This window comes from Haliotis rubra, unplaced genomic scaffold, assembly GCF_003918875.1.
Source record: "Haliotis rubra isolate DU_JTF1 unplaced genomic scaffold, ASM391887v1 Scf1212, whole genome shotgun sequence".
Classification (NCBI taxonomy): Eukaryota; Metazoa; Mollusca; class Gastropoda; order Lepetellida; family Haliotidae; genus Haliotis; species Haliotis rubra.
In genome coordinates this window covers 12,419-21,077 of record NW_025765129.1, presented here as the reverse complement: position 1 = coordinate 21,077, position 8,659 = coordinate 12,419, and the positions used below count along the sequence as shown (strand labels likewise).

Below are 8,659 nucleotides of genomic sequence, written 5' to 3'. Positions count from 1 at the left end.
AACAACATCCAACTTGTCAGTATTTTGAGTACCCTCCCAAGAAGTGCCTGTCAGATCGTAATCGGAATCATTCTCAGAAGCGAAATGCTCGGCCCCAGCACGAGTCACAACACAAAAGAAACAACATATCTGGAATCCTTTGAAAACGATTTTCAGTACTTTCCCAAGTGAGCATCATGAAAAACCAAAGGATCTTTCTTGCAAATCTTTTTACTATAAAATGATCAAACAATCTACCCACAAAGAACAGTATCTGTCTGTGTTAAACGTAAGAAAATTCAGAATAGGCCTTGCGCAATTCCGCTGTTCATATCATGATCTACTTATAGACTATGGTAGGTAGTTAGGCTTAATGAAAGAACAAAGGTTATGTAAAATGTGTAATCTGAATGTAATTGAAGACGAGTACCATTTAATTGGTATATATGCCCAGCCTATTATATGTTGAGAAATAAGTATATTCAGAGCTACTGCTTTGTAAATCCTGACGTTTACAAATTCATACCCCTTTTAACAAATTGTAGTAAAGTACATTTAGAAAGATTATCTATGTATATATATTACGCTATCGCATGCAGAAAAAATACATTCTTAAAAATTCTACCAACTGATCAGTTCTTCACTGTATTAAATATTGATATATTTGATATTGACTCCTCTGAAAGTGACAACATACCATGAACATACCATAAACTAATGATCTTCACAGACCGCTCGTCTTCGTGTAATATGAGATGACATTGCCTAGCGTGTGTTGTGCCCTTAAACGCACAATGGTCTTAAGTGCACAGAAATCATAAATAAACATGAGTGGGCGGAGCTTATGTGACCACGTCAAACGTGTTTCGTACGCACTACTTCTCTCTTGAACACGGAAGTGTCTTTACTTCTGCTGTCTCGTCGAAAGGATAATAACGTGTAATGAGAGTGCATTTTCCCCTACAATATTCAAATGTTTGTTAAAAGTGCGATCGAAAATTTGCAAGGGACCGTTCATAATGTATAGCTGGGCTGGGATCGAGTGATGATGATTTTTATGGAGAAGCACGTACAATGTGAATAACAGTCCCACCCCCACCCCTCTTCCTTCATGAAAACACACAAAGTGCATGTACATGTATACAAAATTGAAGACTCTCTCTCTCTCTCTCTCTCTCTCTCTCTCTCTCTCTCTCTCTCTTTTTTTTGGGGGAGAGTGTGAATTCTACTCTTTTAGGTGGGGTGGGGGTAGCCTAGTGGTTAAAGTGTTCTCTCATCATGCCGAAGGCCTGGTTCGATTCCCCACATCGGTACAATGTTTCAAGTCCATTTCTGGTGTCTTCCGCCATAATATTGGACGATTGCTAAAAGTGGTGTAAACCCATACTCAGTCTTTTAGCAGGGTGGTGGGTTGTCTGCAGGTCTTCCCTGTTGGAACTGAATTTGGTGTTTGGTAATCAATTCTTGGGTTATGTGCCATGTTCTTTATCAATAAGGCCAGACCAATGTATTTCTTGTTTTACATATTTTTTGTCCTCAGAAGAATGAGGACTAAAGGTAAAAGGTTTACTAAAGATAAAAGATGCAAATGTGTTATGTGACTTTTAAGATATCAGAAGTTTAAACATTTGGGACATCTTTGAAATAGTGTGAAATGAGAGATAGTTGGTTATGATGCCTCTATCAGTATCATACCAGTCACATCCCAATCAAAGGCATCAACTTTATATATTTGCATTGGGGTAGCGAGTCAAACCAATGCCTGAGGCGTCACATAAGTTTATGCAGCTGAACATAGACAAGCATGTGCAAGGTGAACATGTCACAGTGGACATTTTCTGTCCAAGTATAGACATCCATCAAATCCTGCATGGTGTTAGTTGTTTGTGTATTCAGAAATGTTGTAGAGCATCAGCTGACCAGATAAAAACTGACCATTGTCAGATTTCCCCATCAAATGACAAAAAGAAATGAGTTTTGTTAAAGATGTTTTATTACTAAAATACAGAGCAACCTGTCTTGAAATGGGACAGGCAAGAAGAATACTATGAAATGTAATTATATGTAGTACCGAACTCATTAAGTTGGTTCACACACATATCTTTATGTCAGTTGAAAAGACTCTTACAAACAATTGAAGTAATGCCATTGGCTCACCAATGTGAAATGTGTAAATACGTGGAGGTTACATGTATATGGCATTGAACATTATTACAAACAATTGAAGTAATGCCATTGGCTCACCAATGTGAAATGTGTAAATACGTGGAGGTTACATGTATATGGCATTGAACAATACACCCATCATATTTGTGAAAATATAAACTAGTAAACAAACCAAGGTAGCTATTTGAAAATATTTTCATAAACAGAAGCATTCCCTACACCCCATTCCTTAAAGTATTTTCAAGTGTTACAAGAATAATTTAAAACCATACAACTGATTAAAATCCAACAATAACCAAGTCTATGATATAAATACAAGTATTACAGTCACATTTCACAATCATCTCGGGGGAGGGTGGGGTGTGGGGTGTGTGGTGGTTTAGCCTATAGCTAGTGGTTAAAATGTTGGCTCATCACCCAGAAGACCCTGTTTTGATTCCCCACATGGGTACAGCCCATTTCTGGTGTCCCCCGTCGTGATATTGCTGGAATATTGCTAAAAGTGGTGTAAAACCATACTCACTCACAATCACCTCAAATGTCACCTTGAATGTTGACATATACATAGCACCAACATTAAACATGGCAGTAATTATAACCAGACATGAAAATATGGAATACCTTGCATCATAAATGAGTAATAATAAGTGAAACATGTTTTACAGCTACATGAACACTGACATCAACTTTAATGATCATGACCAAAACCTTCAAAGAACAGGGTATCCATTTGAAAGAAGGCGGCACATGTCATGTTTAATTATGCATGTGTGAATTCCTTCTTAGAACCTGTGTTGTCTTGTGACATGAACATTTTACCAAAACAATTCCCGGGACTAATGAAGAATAATCTCATTAATCTTTGTGTTGTAGTCATTATGGAAACAACACTGTTTCACTGGGCTGCACATCTTGTTTATAAATTATTACCTTTATCAAATGATTTGGTATGAACCCATGATACGTAACTACATTTAACAAAATGTCCTCCAGAAACAAAATATGGCAAAATCTGGAGCAACAAAAACTGACAAAGCTGAATATTTCAAGATGGGGTAATTTTCTTTTTTCTAAGACTAACAGCATACACATTAAATAGTTAGATGTAACATCACATGTAAGACATTATTCACATATCATGAATTACACATATAAAACTTTCTTCGTTCTGGTAAAGGGCAACAGTTTTACATGCCTTCCATGGCAGACATGCAGAGACTTAGTTGCCAGTATGTAAAGCCTTAATTAAATACTAACTACAATGTATCATGAAATACAAGAAATATGGCATAACTTTACTATTCCATTGTTTACTACATGCCACATATACTAATATCAAACCATCAAACTATATCAAATCATACTTCTAAATCACATTGTCATGCAGTGTAAAAAATATGTCACTGAAAAGGTGGTCCAATTGTTCAGCAGGACAATAAGCACAAATGGGGAACAGAAAAGCACAAAATGTTTGTGTGGGAAAATTAATGGAAACTTCTGTTCTGCTGGCAAAATAAATAAAAATTATTGCTGAGACTATTTTACTGCTTCAAAACAGAAGTTCCTTAATTTGTCTCCATTATGGAGGTGTTACTCAGCTGACATTAGAATGCCAAAACAATTATCAAAATACATCATACAAATCAGTAAACTGCATATGAATGCACTTGAATTATTCCTGTAGACTATCAAGATAACTGTCATCACTTGTCATCTACAGTGATGGGGACACCTCTTCCTGGTACTTGGTCAGCATCATATTCTGTTGATTTGCATTCTGGTTAACCTCTCGAGGTAATATGTGGCTGCTCTGAAATACAAAAAGATAGAAGTGTTTTTATTTATATTGAACAACTTTTCATGGACAACAACCTTTTTTTATTTTATAAGTGTGGCGCTTTGATAAGATTTTTGTACCATTGTGAACTTAATGCTTGGACAAGGTGAACTACCATAAATGTATATCATGTACTTGCTGCATCACAATATTTGGTCATATTTGGGAAACTGTGTTATACATCAACCGAGATACATTAACTCAGTTAATATTTTATGCTTGTTAAAAAATAGCAACAGTCAGTTTCAATGAGATAATAATAGCATCAGCAAGCTAATTTTCTTTTGCCAGTACAAACTTAGTCCAACAAAAATCACAAGGGGAGGGGAGAGGAGTTTGATGATTTTTATGGAGAAGCATGTACAATCTGAGTAACTTTAAATTTATGTACAAAGGAAGTGACCTCTCCCATGTACAAATACAATTATGCCCCCCCCTCCCTACGCCTTCACATTAATTTGTATATTTATAATTTAAATATAATTATGTAATAAAATTGTTGGACCCAGCCGGTACATGTGTACAAAATTCACGACGACTACCCCTACCGAGATACATTAACTCAGTTAATGTTTTATGCTTGTTAAAAAATAGCAACAGTCAGTTTCAATGAGATAATAATAGCATTAGCAAGCTAATCTTCTTTTGCCAGTACAAACTTAGTCCAACAAAAATCACAAGAGGGAGGGGGGAGAGGAGTTTGATTTTTATGGAGAAGCATGTACAATCTGAGTAACTTTAAATTTATGTACAAAGGAAGTGACCTCCCATGTACAAATACAATTATGCCCCTCCCCCCCTCCCTCCCTTGTCTTCACATTAATTTGTATATTTATAATTTAAATATAATTATGTACAAAATTGCTACCCCGCCCTGGTACATGTGTACAAAATTCATGACTACCCCTACCTCCCAGAAGAAAACGGGTGACCCTTCCCCTTAAAATCATAACCAACCAACCAACCAACCAACCAACCCACCAACAAACCAACCAACCACCCACCCATCCGCCAACCCACCCTCTGTGCATCAACCAACCAACCCACCCTCCGTGCATCAACCAACCAACCAACCCACCCACCCTCTGTGCATCAACCAACCAACCCACCAACCAACCAAGCCACTCTCTGTGCATCAACCAACCAACCCACCAACCAACCCACCCACCCTCTGTGCACCAACCCACTAACCAACCAACCAGCCCACCAACCCACCCTCTGTGCATCAACCAACCCACCCACCAACCCACCCTCCGTGCATTAACCAACCAACCAACCAACCCCACCCTCTGTGCATCAACCAACCCACCAACCCACCCTCTGTGCATCAACCAACCAACCCCCAAGCAACCAACCAACCAACCAACCCACCCACCCTCTGTGCATCAACCAACCCACCAACTAACCCACCCACCCACTCTCTGTGCATCAACCAACCCACCAACCACCCACCAACCCTCTGTGCATCAACCAACCAACCCACCAACCAACCAACCAACTCACCCTCTGTGCATCAACCAACCAACCCACCCTCTGTGCATCAACCAACCCACCCACCAACCAACCAACCCACCCACCCTCTGTGCATCAACCAACCAACCCACCAACCAACCAACCAACTCACCCTCTGTGCATCAACCAACCAACCCACCCACCAACCCACCCTCTGTGCATCAACCAACCAACCAACCCACCAACCAACCAACCCACCCACCCACTCTCTCTGTGCATCGAACAACCAACCAACCAACCAACCCACCAACCAACCCACCCACCAACCCTCTGTGCATCAACCAACCAACCCACCAACCAACCAACCAACTCACCTCTGTGCATCAACCAACCAACCCACCCACCAACCCACCCTCTGTGCATCAACCAACCAACCAACCCACTAACCAACCAACCAACCAACCCACTCCACCCACTCTCTGTGCATCGAACAACCAACCAACCAACCAACTCCACCAACCCACCCACCCTCTGTGCATCAACCAACCAACCCACCAACCAACCAACCAACCCACCCTCTGTGCATCAACCAACCAACCAACCAACCCACCCTCTGTGCATAAAACAACAACCACCAAAACAACCAACCAACCCACCCACCCTCTATTTCTACCAATTAATTTTGTCTGAAATAAAATTCTCAACTTTTTCCAACCTTTATGATTTGATAGAGCAAGCATTTAACATTTCCAAAACGAAAACATCATTGAATTTTGATTAGGATAAATGCCCATATTAAAGACAGGTGTTTTGAAAAGTGAAAGTAATAATTGATTGTTGTGTGGCCTATACATTCAAGTATTTTATTGTGAATGGATGAAAGTTTGTAAACTAAGATTTAGGAAAAGTTACAGTCAAACTAAAAAGGCAAATTTTAAAATGCATTAAAAGTTGCTTTTACAAAAACAAAACAAACAGATTTTAGCTGTAATTATCAGTATCTGGCAAGGGAAGTGTTTATTCATTACAATAAACTCAAAAATCATAAAACATTTATTCCAAAAATCTCATTAATGTGGCCTTTTTCAGTTTTGTCAATTAGCAATCTGAATTGTTGGAAAAATGTCTGAATCTTTGACATTCGGGTTCTTCCTGATCATTCGTAATTAAAGCTTACTTGATGTGTAAATGTCATCTTGGTATATAACAGAATTGTTATTCTTAGTCAAAATGTAATTCAATTGTGTAGTTTGAGCAGGAGAGGAATAATTATTTTGGGTAAAATTTCAGTCCAATCACATTTTAATCAACATATTCTTTCATAAAGAATAGAGAAAAGGTTATGGTATCTGTAAAACTGTCAGTGGATAAAGGTTTTTGTAACTACAGGTTGATTAAATTCATGGCTATACCCTAACTTTTCTGAAGCATCACATCTTATTTTCATAATAGGGAGGTGCCTAATTAATGCACAGGGGTATAAATAAATGAATGAATGAATGCATGAATGCATGAATGAATGAATGAATGAATGAATGAATGAATGAATGAATAAATACACACACACATAAATAGATAAATAAATAAATACACACACACACATAAATAAATAAATAAAAAAATAAATACATAAATAAATAAATAAATAAATAAATAAATAAATAAATAAATAAATAAATAATAAAAAATAAAAAAATAAATAAATAAATAAATAAATAAATAAATAAAATCAATAAAAAAAAACAATGTAACAAAAGCCATAAATAATGAACGTTCCCTTAAACGGACATTACATATCCACTTTTTTTCTATTCTGCACCAAGATGTAACATGTTGCATCATTACACTGTTACAAAACAAAACATTCATGTTTCTTTTACAAATGTTTCAAGACTGATCTCATTTTGGTGGTTTTGAGACAGTGCAATAGATATGCAGTTAGCTGCCCTTCTTGTTCAAACTCAAGATCACAAAATGAGGCCTATAGCTCCAGTTCTTTTACAGTTTGTACCTTCTAGTATCCCTCATCTTAGCATTTGCATACCAAATTATGATTCATCTTGAGTTTATTAGTCCCATATACTATACCCATCAGCTAATACCTACAGTATCTTGGTGTCATCACATCTACTCTTGTTTGGAGTCTATTCTCCCCTTTCTGAAAAGTAAAATTATTTATCACCAAGAGCAAACATGTTCCTTTAGCATAAAGCAATGCTTACCATTATAATATTTCTTAAAAGTGTCTCAAATTGTAATAACCTTTTTGTCATGGGTTTCTCCTTCTTTTGCATCTGGCAATGAGTCTGTTAGGACAATACATGTGAAAAATATGATATTTCTACCTACTTTGGTACAACCAGGCATCAGCAATGTTTTCATTTCCAGGGTACATATAAGAGTGAGTAGGTGAGTTAAGTTTAAGCCACACTCAGCACTATTCCAGCTATATGGCAGCTGGTCTCTGAATAATCGAAGTCTGTACAAGACAACCCAGTGATCAACAGCATGAGCATCGATCTACCCAATTGGGATAAGATGACGGTCAACCAAGTCAGCAAACCTGACCACCTGATCCTGTTAGTCAGCTTCTTATGACAAGCATGGGTTACTGAAGATCAATTCTAACCCGTATCTTCATGGGTTCATATAAGAGTGGATCATTGTAAATGGTTAAAAATGTAATGTTTCTTTGTTGGCTCCACAAATTGCTAAATATCAACAAATGCTTCATCACACACCTAAACGAATTACCTCTTGCATTTAGGCACTATATACCATCCCATACCTGTGCTGACCATGAACTCTTGTTTAAAAGGATGATTTTATTTACCACTAAGCCACCATCAACCAACGTCCATCCAGTGACACAAAAATCAGTACGAGTGCAATCTGAGTATATATATATGTGTGTATAGAGAGAGATATATACAGAGAGACGATACAGAGAGAGACAGACAGATACAGAGACATGATATATATATATATTTGATACAGAGAGAGAGAGTGACAAAGAGACAGAGATGAGAGACAGAGATGACAGAGAGAGATAGAGATAGAGAGACAGATATATTGAGATGAGATTAACACATAGAGAGAGGACGATTTATAGAGAGAGAGAGAGAGACGAGACAGAGAAAGAGAGATGAGACAGAGAGAGAGACGAGAGAGACAGATAGAGAGAGAGAGACGAGAGAGAGAGAGAGAGAGAGAGAGAGATAGAGA

General features: G+C 37.6%; 1 long non-coding RNA gene across 1 annotated transcript; it reads right to left on the bottom strand.

The window, feature by feature from the left end:
• Positions 1-3,053: 3,053 nt before the first annotated feature.
• LOC124265447 lies at positions 3,054-7,739 on the bottom strand. Its single transcript, XR_006895458.1, has 3 exons — positions 7,697-7,739; positions 7,541-7,592; positions 3,054-3,955 (listed from the first exon to the last, which is right to left on the bottom strand). It is a non-coding gene; the product is annotated as an uncharacterized LOC124265447 (long non-coding RNA).
• Between the last annotated feature and the right edge of the window lie 920 nt (positions 7,740-8,659).